Source organism: Chelonoidis abingdonii, chromosome 2, assembly GCF_003597395.2.
Source record: "Chelonoidis abingdonii isolate Lonesome George chromosome 2, CheloAbing_2.0, whole genome shotgun sequence".
In the NCBI taxonomy this organism is placed as follows: domain Eukaryota; kingdom Metazoa; phylum Chordata; order Testudines; family Testudinidae; genus Chelonoidis; species Chelonoidis abingdonii.
In genome coordinates this window covers 300,320,470-300,334,556 of record NC_133770.1, presented here as the reverse complement: position 1 = coordinate 300,334,556, position 14,087 = coordinate 300,320,470, and the positions used below count along the sequence as shown (strand labels likewise).

General features: G+C 45.3%; 1 protein-coding gene across 4 annotated transcripts in view; it reads left to right on the top strand.

Moving 5' to 3' along the window:
• Positions 1-14,087, top strand: part of PPP1R16A (protein phosphatase 1 regulatory subunit 16A) — a 70,113-nt gene that overhangs the window by 26,831 nt on the left and 29,195 nt on the right. The gene's annotated exons all lie outside the window — the stretch shown is intronic.

The following is a 14,087-nucleotide window of genomic DNA, read 5'->3' as shown; positions in this document are numbered from 1 at the left end:
AGTCAATATGCTGGTATCTAGCTCTGTTTCATCACCACTGACCTGGCCCAGTATCTATATGAGTTGGAGCTTTGCTGAGCAAATGATGTTGGTGCCCCTGTTTGACGGAGTGTGAGACCATCATTTTGTTGGTCTGATGTTGTTAAGAATTTTGCAATCTGGGAGTGAAATCCTGGCTTTGCTGAAGTCAGTGACAAAATTCCTATTATCCATGAGGCCGGGCTGTCAGCCTAGGTGGTGTGAGGTCCTATGTTACTCTTAGGCCTTGTCTACACTACAGAGGAAATTCAATCTAAGGCCTGGGCTACACTAGCTGGGGGTTCAAACTAAGATATGCAACTTCAGCTACACTATTTGCATAGCTGAAGTTGCAGTATCTTAGTTTGACTTACCTGGCCGTCCTCATGGTGGCGAGTCCACCACCGCGGCTCCCCCATCGACCCCTCTTGCCGAGGTGGAGTACAGGTGTCAATTCGGGGATTGATTTATCGTGTCTAGATGAGACGCAATAGATTGATCCCCGATATATCTAACACTACCCACCGATTCGGCGGGCAGCATAGACGTACCCTAAGCTACGCAATTTGAGTTACGTGAATAGCGTAACTCAAATCGACATAGCTTGGATCTACTTACCGCAGGGTCCGCACTACATGATGTCGATGGGAGACGCTCTCCAGTCAACTCCCCTCAATTCAGTGGAGTACAGGAGTCGAGGGGAGAGCAATCTGCAGTCGATTTAGTGGGTCTTCACTAGACCTGCTATATCGATCGCCGATGCATCGATCGCTGTGCAGACTTTGTATCTCTGCTTTGCTACAAGCTGCACCTTGTCCTTTCCACTATGGGCTTTGCTTCAGTTATCCAAGCGCTTGTCACCTCAGTTAGATTGCTGTAATGGCATTGCATGATGTTGTTGAGAAACTGAAACTATTGTAGAATGTGGTGCTATGCTTATTAAACCGTTCCCTGGGCTCAGTCCCAGCTGCCAGTAACCCTCCGAGTGGAGAAAAAAGTGCTATGCTAAGCTGTGAACGCCCTAAGTGGTTTGGGAGGCAGTGACCTGAACAGCAACCTCTCTCCCTGCATGATATAATCAGTTTAGATGAGAGGGGACTGCTGGCAAGACGTTCCCCAGAAGAGACTTGACTCTGGAACTGGCTCCTGCTTGGGACCCATATAGCCTGGGTTTGTGAACACTCTATAAAGCTCATTTGCTCTTACGGGCATTTGAGGAGGCTGTTGGAATGATGGGCAAGAAGTGTAGGGTTTGATCTGGTGATTATTTGTTTAGCGTTCACAATATGCTCAGTGCTGTGCAAGATCCAAAAATAGCCAGTCCTTGCCTCCGGGAGCCTAGTGTGAGAGACTCAAAGGATGGGGCCGGCCAGCTGGGAAATCCAGAGAGAGGGATGATTTAGTAATCACATCTTATTTAAAAAGAATTGTAATCTCACTTTTTGTGGACCATGAGGAAGCATGTTTGTGTGAAGGACTGGAATGAAGGTATCTTTCAGAGCAGCCGAGCCTGGTGAATGTGTGTGTTGATACAGCCTTGGTGACTGTTAATACTCTCAGTAATTTCTTATGTCCTGGGTATAAAATCCTATAAAGGAAAATTCCTTTGTGGGGTTTATACTTGGGACAGAAAGGAGATGGGAAATAAGTGGTGACAAACAGAAGGGGGAATGAAGAGCTGAGGGAGATTGGGCACAGGACACCCAAGCAAAAGAGTCTAGGGGCAGATTTTGTGGACTGAGCTGGGTCCTTCACTTCCTGTGCTGGCAAGGCCTGGTAAAGCACTCTGCCCCTATGGGAAGGATACGTACCTCTTATGACCTGTCTAGGACTTCCTCTGTCTCTGACAGAACAGCAACAGTTGCTAAATCCATCCGTCCATCCTCTCTGAGGGAGCGGATTCGCTTGTAGGACCTGGATGGGGTAAAAGGAAAAAATAGGGAAGACCTTGGAAGCACATCAACCTTCTTTCTTTGTCACCCTAAAATGTGGAGAGAGTGAGATCAAAAGGGGAGCTAGAAATGTAGGACCAGGGATCAGGTGGAGAAGAGGCGGAAACAAAAGGGTCTGAAGGAAGAAATTCGAAACACAACCTGAAGCTGATTTGTGAAAGAGAGGGAGGGAGTGCTAGAGACAGACGTGTGCTGCCTTACTGCGTATTTGTATGGATTTCTAATGGCCGATGGCTCCCTCTGAACGCTTGGTTTAGACTGAGCTCGTAAGCAGTTCTAGGCAGCTGAGCTGCGACTGCTGCTGCTACTGAGAACTACACACACAAAATACTTACAGCTTGTGCACAAGTTTGTATAGTTGTAACTTCATCCTGCCTCCTTGTTGGCTTGTTTCACCCACCAGTTGCGTTTTGTCTCTGGATTGTCAGCTTTTGGGGCAGGGACCATTTTTGTCTATATGTCTGTACAGAGTCTGGCACAGTGGGACCCAGGCTACCTAATGCAACTAATAAATAGGAAATAGGAGATGTGGTCATCGCTAACCATGGTATATATTCACACTTCACAAGGGTTCATACTTATTTAGTAGTCATGGTAGCTCTGTGCAGGGCCCTGTGTAATCTGCAATTCCATGGTCACTGAATTTGTTGTGAAATTCATCCTTGTACAGTAGAACTGTGCTCCAGACTATGACAAGTCATTTAAAAAAATTGTCCACTCCTGAGGGTTATGGAAAAAATATGACCCAAGTGTTAATTTGATGTAGTGTCATCTGCCTGTGACTCCACAACTCCATGACTATGTAAATTGGCACTTTGAGAGCATCTGGCTTAGATTTTAGGTTCTTGAAAGTCAGTGAGACCTGGTCATCTACGCTTAAGTTTTGCTTGCTAGCAATGATAGGTAGGTTAGCCCTGGTGTAGAAGTATTTATCCTGTTGAAAAAGCCCTTTTCCCAGTATGCCTTTTTTTGCTTGGGGAACTGGTATAAGCTGTGCTGGCAAAAGAACTCTTTCTGGTATAAGCTCTCTCTCCCCACTGTAGGAGGATTTGCCAGTATAATTATGCCAGCAAACCCTTTCTAATGTAGACGTGGTCGGAAAGTTTGGCACCCAACTCCCTCTGGCCTCCTTGCGAATCCCAGTCTAAATCTTTCATGGCATCATAATGGTCCCTCTTCCATCTGTTGAGTGATGTCCAATCCTTTCTTTACGGTAATGACCTCTTCAAAATAGCATAGAAACTAAAGCTATATATGTAGAAAACGAAAACAATATTTAAAACAAAAGTGCAGTAATAATATTGGAGCATACTGTACATATTCTTGCACTGTAAACATTTCAGAATATATACAGTCTCAAATAAATGTGCCCTGTATCTGGCATTTTTGTGTCCATCCATATGGTCCGTTCAGTACCAATTTTGGAAGTGAAAGAATCTAAAATAGGCTGTGATTGGAATTGAAGAATCTTATGGGTGACAATAATTCCATCATCCAGTTCAGCATGATCCTCCCAGGTTGTTCATGCCATGCTGTCAGATCAGACTTGTCCCCCCAAGTTTAGGTTTTGGTAAAAATGAGCTTTACAAAAGCTGAGAGTAGTAGCCACGCTACCACGATCCCTTTAATTAAAAAACTGCAAGAAACACCAAGGCAAAGACTCTTGTTAAATGTATCCCTGCTGCATTTGCAACCCAAACATTACATCCATGTTCTAGGGCATGCAAACCCTGAAAGGGAAACTGGATCGTAAAATTTCATTGTCCAAAATGAGTGACATGCTGGAAGTAAACAGACAGCATAAAGGGGCATCGTGGTCCAGTGTATAAGGCACTAGATTGGAACTCAGGAAATCTGCGTTCTGTTATCCTGGCTGACTTCCTGTGCCATCTGGGGGAAGTCATTTTGACTTTTTCCTCCCCCTCCTATCCTTTTCTGTCTTGTCTATTTAGCTTGTAAGTTCTTTGGGGTGGGGACTGTCACTTATTACTAAATTATTACACTTATTACGGAATCTGTGACTTCCAGTGAGCTCCGTGACTACAGCCTGTGGTGGCTGGGAGCTGCAGGGTTCTCCACCACCTGCTAGGGCCAGGAGCTGTGGAGGCTGCCAGAGGCAGCGGGGGAACCCCTGAAGATCACAGCTGCCACGGGTGATGGGGGCTGTGGTGCTGTGGGTGGCAGGGGAACCCCGCAGCTACCACGGGTGGCGGGGGTTACCCCCACAGGCGGCAGAGCCTGTGGAGCTGCAGGCAGCAGGGGAACTCCAAGCTCCCGGCCTCCGTGGGCAGCGGGGAACCCCTGAGCTCTCGGCTCCCATGGGCGGCAGGCGATCCCTAGAACTGCAGGCAGCTGGGTTTGCCTGTAGCCTCTAGCTGCTGCAGGTGGTGGCGGCCCTGCAGCTCCCAGCCGCTGCTCAGCTGTCCTGCTGCTGGTGGTGTGGGGATCCACTGATCCCCATTTTGTCACAGATATTTTTAGTAAAAGTCATGGACCGGTCACGGCTAGTGCATTTTTCTTTATTGCCTGTGACCTGTCCGTGACTTTTACTAAAAATATTCATGACAAAATTGTAGCCTTTATTATTATGTATCTGCACAGTGCATGGAACCGTGGGGCCCTGATTTTGGTTGGGTCTGCTGGTGCTGCTCTGGTACCAATGATGGTCAAAATAAAATGAGAATTGATAATAGTTTGTCTCGGTGATCTCTGGTTGGTAGCACAGGGGAGACTCATTTATTTTTAAATGTGATTTTTAACCTGATAATACCCTTCACTTGAATATACTTCCTAGACATGATTCAATTGATCTCACAGCCCTTCTGCCTGTGCCTTATGTCTTGTCTTCTCTTCCCTCACTCCTCCTGCTCATCTAGCACCAACTTCAACACATTTGCGCCACTGGTGGTGCAAAGACCTTCTTCTCTGCAGCTATTGCTTTCTGGGAACCCCCCTCTCCATGTTTCCCTGCTTTGTTCGCTCTGTTTTAAGATCTCCTGTTTTTAAAAATGTTTTAACTTTGCACAGTAGCTCCATCTAACTCTGTCTAAAAAACTCTTCAAGAAAAAAATATCAGCTAAGAAACTTGCATGAAATCTGCATGCTAACTGAAGCTATAATGTAAAATCTGTGTTTGGTGGTGGTGAGATGTGGGGTTACAGCAAAACTCTTGTAGTAAATCAGCCTGTTTTGCAGCATATTTAAAATGAAGGCTTGGCCAGTTCTCAGTAATCCTTGTTGCTATTTCACGGAAGCAGCTCTTGTATTGACACTTCCCAGCAGGAGCTCCAATCAGCTGATACAGATTAGGACAGGGAGAATGCAGAGGCCATTAGGGTACACATGGTCCATGACCAGGGTTGTCCCTTATTTTTTGTAGAAGTGAAGAAACGTTTAATCTCCTTTAAACTTTTTATTTTGCTAAACAGTTCTGTAAAATATACCCAGTGCAAAATCATGACTAGAGTGGGGCGATTTCCCACAGTGGTTTCTCCTAAAGATCACAAGTTATTCATGTTCAAACTTCCTGCCTTTGGGGGACAGGAAATCCACAGCCATAGAGCTGGGATGGAATGGAGGAGCAGCTGTGGGAGGCTGAGGGTGCTGCCGTTGGTGATGTCACAAGCTCCCTTCCAGCAAGCTCTGCTGAGCAGCCATGTGTGTGGATCCTCAGCCAGGATGGAGCCAGCTGTAAGCAGGAGTTGGACGTAAGCCTCAGGAGCACAAAGTACCAATCAAAGCACCGGAAACAAAAGATAAGATCATATTACTTTATAATAGTAACTTAATTTATTACTGGCTATAAATTTATACTAGAAACAAAGTGTGCGCATTATTCTGCTGTCAGCCATACACCTGCTGCTAGGCCACTTTTCTGAGCGGTTGTGCAGGAAATGAAGGCTGGGCTCTTGAGTGCATCGGCTCAGCAATGGTGTGTGTGTGTGTGGGAGTGAGTGCTGTGTGTGGGTGTGGCACACCAGTTGACAGTGGACACAGTGAACTGCATCAGGGCCAAGCAGTGCTAGTCACACTGTAATATTTAACCTTGAAAAATGGTGCAGATCTCCGGGATACGGAGTCTGCAGAATTCTCTTGCCTTCATTACAGAAATGGAGGTGAAATGCCCCAAAATTCCCAAGGGCTGGAACCAATCCCTTAATATTGAAGACCAGCTTTAAAAAAAAAAGTACTTTGCATTTATATAGATCCTAAAGTACTACAAACGCTAATACAAGGATTACTTCGGCCAGCACTGAAATGCAGCGATTTCCGTGTGGACCAAATGCCACTGCTTAACAGCACACAGGATCACTACATTACAGACTAGAACACGGAAGAATAATTTATCCAACAGAAATGACAGGAGATCTGCCAAAGGGGGGTAATTAGCCTTGTGCTTCTTTAAAAAAAAATCTTCAATTTTTAAACCAGAAATATCAACTCTGCTCCCCTGGTTTTGCAGAGGACTCGCTGGCCTCCAGGGATGCACACTGAGCTCCCACACCTTGCTTGAAGACATGGGAATGTTGAACTCTGGGCAAATGCTTCCTTCCTTCCTCCCAAGTGCTGTTGACTCATTGTGGTCCTGTAGGTGTTATAAACAGTCTGACCAAAAGTCCTTTTCCCCTCCCCATTCACATTTCCCTCTCCTGCTCCTTTGATCGCATCACTTCAGTAATTCTCCAACTACCAGGTTCTTCTCCACCCCCAGCCCCTCCTTGTGGCCTCTTCTGGGGAAGAAACCTACCATTGCTTCTTTGCCCATCATAAAAAGGGCACAAGCCCCATTTTTTTCTCATTTAATTTGTGGAATTTGGCCAAGACACCAGGGACAGCACAACTTACATATTCTATGAAAAGGGCCGTAGGATCTTTAACCACAAGCATGGGGCCCTGCGTGTCTCATCTAGCATACAGTGCACCCCAGCGCTAGGCTGAGCGCTCGTTCAGTACTGTCGGGGAGAGGGGAGTGCTATCTACTGAATTACCAGAATCCTTTCCTCTTGAAGATCTCCTGTGCATGTGCTGACATGGCCTGACCCTGCATATCTTGTGCAGTGTAATAAGATTACAGCCTTAGACAGTACTGTTGCTGCAGATATCAATACTGCCTGTACTGGCTTATTGCAGGCAGGGCTTTTGCTGGGTTCTTTGTTTCCTTTCCCTCTGACTCACTTGGTCTCCTTTTTATAAATTCCCAATTTCCACCAGGTCTGATCTGCTGTCTCCCTGACACCACAAAGCCCTTAACGTATTTCAGCCTGAAAGAATAGCTCCGCGGGAGGCTGCTCTGAAATCAGTATTTACTGGTTCCCTTCAACACGCAGACACTGGTAATCGCTGTTTACTGTTTCCACAGGCAGGATTCTTTGCTTGTTTTCTCTTGGTTCTTTTTGTTGCGTTGTGTGAGTTTCTGGCAGGCATTAGCTTCCTCCTTGATACAATGATCGCTGAATGTCGTCCCTTGCTGTTCTGAGGAATGCTGCAGGTTCCACCCTCAGTGATTGGTACTGAAGTGTGAGAGACCTGTACCTCTGGCATGGCCGTTCCCTCAGGCCCTCCCTGGGTTAGCTTCGCAAAGCAGCAAGGAGACTCGTTCTCTTTTAGGGAACGGGAGATCTCATTCTCATGGGATTCCTCTCCCAACCCCCATGGCAGCCAAGGCTCAGCTCTGTGTCACGAGATAGATTAGTGCTGCGACCCTCCTACCTGTCCCTAAAGAAATTCTCCCTCACAGCCTCTGGAGGGGACAGTGCAGCTGGCTTTGCACTGAGTCAGAACTTCTGGGTTCTTTTCAGCTCTGCTGTTGACATGCTGTACGGCTTTAGGCAAATCACTTTTAACATCTGTGCCTTGGAGGCCAAAGACTTGCCTATACCGGTGGTCGCAGCAGGGCAAACCTCTTCCGCATGGGCAGTACAGTGTGCCTCCTCCCTGACGCACAGGAGTCACCTCGGAGCTGACAGGGGAGTTCGCTCACTAGCATATTCATTCTTGTCGCTTGGAGGCTTCCACCTAGGGAGCCAATAATGCTCGTCCTGATGCCTGCTGAAACCCCCCCCCCCCTTCCTCCCTTGTATGGGATAAAGTGGGTTCTGTAATAGAGGAAAGCCAGCTGGGGAAATAGGTTATCCAAGTCAGTGCGCTTCTGCCTGGGCCCTCCCTGCCAGCCCTTCCCATTCAGAAGGAGAGGGGAGGGATTGGAAATGGAGGTGTCCTCAGGACGTCCCTGTATCCTTGTTAAATGGAACTCACATGCCTGGTAAAGGAACCATTCTTTTTTCTTACAGTTGAGTATCAATCAGAGAGCTGTAAGTGGAAATAAACCTTATATAATAGGAATCAATGAGGATAGCACTAAGGTCAGGTTAAAGAATGAAATTTGTAGTGCCTGGCTATATGGTGACACACAACTGCCATATCAGGATTAGTTAATATTTATCTACCAGCACTGGTGTGTTTGGTATTTTGTAGACCAGTAAGAAGAAAAGGGTCCTACCCTGAGATCTTTTGCTCTACAGACAGAGAACCAAGCAAACAAAACACCCCACATGATGAAGCAGTAATAAGGGGTGGGGGGGTAGGTAGCAGAAAATAGCGAGGAAAGAGGAAACTGCTTTAGCATCCCGATTATTCAAAAAGCTTGAGCAACTCCCCAGCCATCTGGATAATGGGAGTACTTGGAAAAGGAGGTGCTGGCGGCTTAAGGTGGTTCAGATACTTGGGGCATGGCTAGCTTGCGTCTTCTTGTATTTACAAAGAGTGCTGGTCAGTCACGTCACATTGTGTTTTCTTTGGGCTTGATTAATTAGGCCTGAAATGGGAGTGACTAGCACCATTGTAGAGATGGGTAGTGGTACATCATGGTGGCCTTAAGGAGGGAGGTTGTGCCCTGCAGAGGGGAAGAGATGGGACTTTGTGTGAACCTGAATGCACAGAGGAATGATGGTGACAGGGCAGTGCTATAATCCCATGGAAGGGAGAGGAGCTGTTCTGGTTAATGGGGGAAGGGACACTGGACAATCAGGAATGACTGAAGGAAACTCAAATGTAGGCTGACTGTCAGTAAAAGCTTCCCACTGGGAAGATACTCTTCCAAGGGAGGTGGTGAGAGGTCCTTCCCTGGGTGACTTGGAAATGAACTGGACAGAGTTCTGGAGGGATTCTGACTAGGTGGCAGGGAACAGGCATGATGACTGAATGTGTCTGTTCCATCTTCGACCTTTGCACTGCTAATGTCATAAAGGAGGGTCAATGAATTGTCAACAAAATAGCTACTTAATAGCCTTGCTTAAAACTCTGATAGGCTTATCAGGCCTCCTGCTCTGGAGTGTTAGATGAGCACTAACTGAGTTCTGGAGAGACCCCGCCTCCCAGTATTGCACAATTGTGTAGATCATGAGGATTTTCACTTTCCTTTTCTGTGAAATATCTGCTGTAGCTCACCGCTTGAGGCAAGATTACTGTACTATGTGGACAATACTATGGCAATTCAAAAAAGAACTAGATAAATTCATGACAGATAGGTCCATCAATGGCTCTTAGCGAGGATTGGCAGGGATGGTGTCCCTTGCCTCTGTTTGCCAGAAGCAGAGAATGGGCGACAAGGAACAAATCACTTGAGGATTACCTCTTTTGTTCATTCCTTGTCGCCCATTCTCAGCTTCTGGCAAACAGAGGCTAGGGATACCCTCCTTGCCCATCCTGGCTAATAGCCATTGATGGACCTATCCTCCATGGATTTATCTAGTTCTTTTTTGAACCATGTTATAGTCTTGGCCTTCACAACATCCTCTGGCAAGGAGATCCACAGGTTGACTCTGCATTGTGTGAAGAAATATTTCCTTTTGTTTGTTTTAAACCTGATGCCTATTAATTTCATTTGGTCACCCCTAGTTCTTGTGTTATGAGAAGGAGTAAATAACACTTCCTTATATACTTCTGCATGATTTATAGACCTCTATCATATCCCTCTTTAGTTGTCTTTTCGAAGCTGAAAAAGTCCAGTCTTATGTAATCTCTCCATACCCCTAATAATTTTCTTGCCCTTTCTGAACCTTTTTCCAATTCCAATATAATTTTTTTTGAAGTGGGCGTAGCGCACATCCACACACTAAGCTTGTTCAGATTGTGGCGTGCCATGTGATTTATATAGAGCGCAATATGGATATTTTTCTGTTTTTTGTCTTCCTTCCTTAAATGAATCCTAACATTCTGTGGCTTTTTTACTGCCGCTGCACATTGAGTGGAATTTTCAAGAGAATATCCACAATGACTCTAAAATTTCCTTGAGTGGATAACAGCTAAACTTAGACCAGTCATTTTATATGGTATAAGTTGGAATTCTGCTTCCAATGAGCATTACTTTGCATTTATAACATTCAAATTTCATCTGCCATTTTGTATGCCGTCCAGTCACCCGTTTTAAGAGATCCATTTTGTAGCTCTTCACAGTCTGCCTGGGACTTGACTATCTTTGGAGTAGTTTGTATCATTATGCAAATTTTCCACCGTCACTTTTTGCCCCTTTTTCCCAGATCAATTTAATGAATATGTTGAATAGGACTGGACCCAGTACAGCCCCATGGGGGAACAAACCCACTATTTACCCTCTCTCCATTCTGAAAACTGACATATTATTCCTACCCTTTGTTTCCTACTTTAACCAGTTACCCATCCATGAAGGACCTTCTCCCTCCTTATCTCATGTACAGTTTCTTTGCTTAAGAGTTTTGGTGAGGGAACTTGTCAAAAGGCTTTCTGAAAATCTAAGTTACACTATATCCACTGGATCCCCCTTGTCCACATACTTGTGACATCCCCTCAAAGAATTCTAGTAGATTGGTGAGGCATGATTTTTCCTTTACAAAGCCATGGTTGACTCTTCCCCATAAATTTGATCATCTTATGTCGACTTTTTATTGATTATACTATAGTTTCCAACCTCAGCTGCCTGATACTGACAGGCTTATGGCTTAAATTGCCAGGGTCACCTCTGAGGCCCTTTTTAAAAAATTGGTGCACATTGCTGATCCTCCAGTCATTTGGTAGCAGAAGCTAATTTAATGATGGTTCGACTAGTCATCCCTGTCTTTCACATTGACGTTCTATACATAGATCTGCTGTTGTGTACGCGATCTGTTCTGGTGCCTATTAACTGTTGTAACTCTCCATATAAATTTGTTCCAAAACCTCCTCTAATGGACACCTCAGTCTGGGACAGTTCCTCAGATTTGTCACTAAAATCAATGGCTCAGGTTTGGGATCTCCCTCACATCCTCAACCATGAAGACTGATACAAAGAATTCATTTAGTTTCTCCCAATGGCCTTCATCGTCCTTGAGTGCTCCTTTAGCATCTCGATCGTCCAGCGGCCCCACAAGGTTGTTTATGCAGGCTTCCTGCTTCTGATACACTTAAAAAATTTTTTTTGCTATTTTCCATTTTGGAATCTTTGTTAGCTGTTCTTCAAATTCTTTTTTGGCCTCCCTATATATTTTTATACTCATTTGCCAGAGTTTATGCTCCTCGTTCCCTATTTCCCTCACTAGGAATTAACTTCCTCTTTTTAAAGGATGCCTTTTTGCCTCTCACTACTTCTCTTACAGATACCCCTGTAGCTGTAGCAGTCGCCCTTTTCGCCTTTATTTTTATACAAAGTGGTGACGTTTGGGTCGCACATCTCTTATGGTACCTCACCCTCTTTCCAGCATTTCAGTAGCAGCTGATGAAGATATGGTAACAGGCTGTCTTTCCTGCACTTGAGGATTTCCACTGGGATGCCATCTTTTCCAGGAGCCTTGCCACATGATAGCAAATCAGTGGCCTTGCTTAGCTCTTCTACAGTGGGCACCACATCTAGCTCTGGAATAACCTGTAGAGTTGGTATTTGGTCCGGTGATTCGCTGGTGATGTTTCTTTCTTGTATGTATAGCTCTGAATAGTGTTCAAACCAACGCAGCAACTGCTTGCTTTTATCTGTAGTGATTTAATTGCTATGCAATTTGAGGGGCAACCTTGCTGACAATGGGACCTAGAGCTTTCTTCAGGCCATCATACATGACTTTGAGGTTTCCTGTGTCTGAGGCTGTCTGTGTCTCTTCGCAGAGCTTGACTGCCATCAAAAGGCAGATGAGCAAATTCACTCAGTGTTTTTTCCCATGACGTCCGCATAGGATAGATTGGGTCCTTCAGCTATGACTGATAACCAATCTAGGAGTGGAGCCCCAAAAGGCAGGCAGATGGAAGATCTCCTCTGCTCTGGCAACTCCTGCTGCGTAGCTGGTTCCAAATGTATCGACTCCCATCCTTCCTTTAGTCCATACCGTTGAAGTCAAGAGAGGGATGCTGACACATGGGTAAAGCAGCACCTCCATATCAACTGCCCAAGCTATTGCAGCCACATCACATGGAGACGACACAACACAGAAGGTGGCAGTTACGGGTTATAAGCTCTCACTTGATTGGCATAGAGGAGGGGGCCATGGGTCAACTTTGATGGTGGGAGGAATCACTGCATTCCATTGGTGAGCCACCACCCACCACAAAGCTGGGCAGCCCCCAGACAGTTAGTTGCTGACCTGCCACAGTCTGCCCGCCTCATCAGGTGCATGGCACTAGACCAAAAGTTGAATGGCAGACGGAAACCTTGCACCTGGCAAAAAATAAGAAACCAAGAACTTTCCGGCTTGGCTGCTGGAATGTCAGGACCATGTGTCTGGGCTTGACAGACACTGATGACCTACAATACACAAGCAGAATACAGAAGTCAGCTTTGATAGACCGTGAGCCGTATAAACTCAGTGTTGACATTGCAGCACTTCAGGAAACAAGATTTGCAGATGCTGGTTCTGTCCAAGAGACCAATTACACCTTCGTTTGGCAAGGTAAAAGCGGCGAAGAAAATTGTCTGCACGGTGTCGGCTTCGCTGTAAGAAACAAGTGGGTAAAGCTCCTAGAAATACCCATTGGGAAGTCAGAGTATATCATCTCACTTAAACTTCAGACGACCATAGGCTCTGTGAACATCACTAGTGCCTATGCACCGACACTCAAATCTAGCCCCGAGGAAAAGGATACATTTTACAGCTTTGTGCATCAAATTGTCAAAAGAATACCCATCAACTGAGCAACTTTTCCTTCTTGGTGACTTTGATGCAAGAGTCAGTGCGGACAACAACTCTTGGCCAGATTGCCTGGGCCATTATGGCATTGGCAAGATGAATGAGAACGGCCAACGACTTATTGAATTCTGCGCCCAAAACCAAATGTTCATGATCAATTTACAGGAAAAGAGCACCACAGTGTGATGGTAACATCCACAATCAGGCACTGGCACCAGTTAGACCTTGTTATCGTCAGGAGGAAAGACCTACCCTTAGTGTGAACACTTGCCTATCTTTCCATGGTGCTGACTGTGACACTGACCACTCCTTGATTATTAGCAAGGTGAAGATTGCAGCCAAGAAACTACATAGAGCAAAACCTAGGAGCAAGCCCAAATCAATGTATTAACACCGAAAACCAGAGGAAATGCCAGGAGTTTGTGAAGGCTTTTGAGCTTAGCATGCATGGGAAGTGATTGCCAGAGCAGGCAGAGGAATTTTGGGAAGATTTAAGAACAACAATCCATGAAACAGCTTTAGCTACATTTGGGGGATTTTTATCAGTGAATTTACACTGACTTCTTGCTGGTGAAAATGTTGACTAGGTTGGGCTTCGTACTGAACCCTGTGGAACCCCCTAGAAACACCTCCGTTTGATTCCCCATTGACAACTACTTCTTGAGATCTGTCAGCCAGTTATTAATCCATTTGATGTGTATAGTGCTAAATTTTAATCCGAATGTTGGGTGGTACTATGCCAATTTACTAACACAAGTCTAAGTACTGTGTATTATACCTGTGCAGTTACCTTTAGCAAACAAACTTGTAATCTCATCAAAGAAGGAAATCAGGTTTGACAAGACCTATTTTCCATGAAACCATGTTGTCTGGCACTTATTACATTCCAGTCTTTTAATTCTTTATCAGTTGAATCACGTATCAGCTTTACTATTATCTTCCCAAAGATTAATGTCTGGCTCGCTGGCCTATAGTTACCTGACTCAACCCCTGT